The 1,274-nt window shown below is 38.9% G+C and overlaps 1 non-coding gene across 1 annotated transcript; it reads right to left on the bottom strand.

Moving 5' to 3' along the window:
- Positions 1-585: 585 nt before the first annotated feature.
- Positions 586-658, bottom strand: Trnat-ugu. The gene has a single exon. It is a non-coding gene; the product is annotated as a tRNA-Thr (tRNA).
- Positions 659-1,274: the final 616 nt, after the last annotated feature.

Raw genomic sequence — 1,274 nt, 5'->3', positions numbered from 1 at the left:
CCCGTCTGCAATTTATCTTTCCATCTTACTCTGGTGGTGGTTTTCTTCGTCCTTCTCCTCTTGTCTCTATCTTATTTTTTTATTTTATTTTTTTTTTTTTTTGATCTTCTTCTCTTCTCTTATTCCTTCTCCTCCTACTCTTCGTCCTATTATCCTTCACATCCTCCTTGATCTCTCTTCCTTTCCCGTCTGCAATTTATCTTTCCATCTTACTCTGGTGGTGGTTTTCTTCGTCCTTCTCCTCTTGTCTCTATCTTATTTTATCAGCTTTATTTTGTTCCTTTGAACACATGTCCACAGCATTCTCTAATCTGTGATGCGTTTCCTTTCAATCTGTTAAGAGTTCATCGCCTGTTAGATCAATGACCTTTCTAAATTTTAAAAACATACAAGAGATTCGTGTGTTTTAATAGGTTGCAAAAAAAAACTCAATTCTTAGATCCTAGGTTATAGATTAAGAAGGTTTTGAAAATCGTGTTCGTTGCCAAGTTTTGAAGAAAGTTTGTTTAGATTGGTATTCCTGAAGACAGGATAGGAGAAAGCCAGCCGTTCCGAGAACGAACATTATCCCATCAGGATAAAATCCGCCCGGGGCGGGAATCGAACCCGCGACCTAGCGCTTACAAGGCAGACGCACTACCAACTAAGCTAACCAGGCTGGCCTATCTTATTTTATCGGCTTTATTTTGTTCCTTTGAACACATGTCCACAGCATTCTGTAATCTGTGCGTTTCCTTTCTCCTCTTCTTCCCTTAACTCGTTTTTCTTCTTCCTCTTCTTCATCTTCTCCTCATTCTCCCTTTACTCTTCCTTCTTCCTTATCCTTTGCTTCTAAGTTATTCTCCTCTTCCTCCTTTGTTGTTCTTCTTTTCTCCTCTTTCTTCTTCACAGTGTTATCTCCAGTATAATTCTCCTAATTAGAACTTTAGAACAGAAGGGACTGACCACCGAATCATCTTCTTCTCTTCTCTTATTCCTTCTCCTCCTACTCTTCGTCCTATTATCCTTCACATCCTCCTTGATCTCTCTTCCTTTCCCGTCTACAATTTATCTTTCCATTTTACTCTGGTGGTGGTTTTCTTCGTCCTTCTCCTCTTGTCTCTATCTATATATATCAGATAAAATATATCAGCTTTATTTTGATCCTTTGTACACATGTCCACAGCATTCTCTAATCTGTGCGTTTCCTTTGTCCTCTTCTTCCCTTAACTCGTTTTTCTTCTTCTTCTCCTCTTTCTCCCTTTACTCTTCCTTCTTCCTTATCCTTTGCTTCT

This window comes from Diaphorina citri, unplaced genomic scaffold (assembly GCF_000475195.1).
Source record: "Diaphorina citri unplaced genomic scaffold, Diaci psyllid genome assembly version 1.1 scaffold6938, whole genome shotgun sequence".
NCBI classification, from domain to species: Eukaryota; Metazoa; Arthropoda; class Insecta; order Hemiptera; family Psyllidae; genus Diaphorina; species Diaphorina citri.
This window is presented reverse-complemented; position numbering and strand designations above follow the sequence as displayed.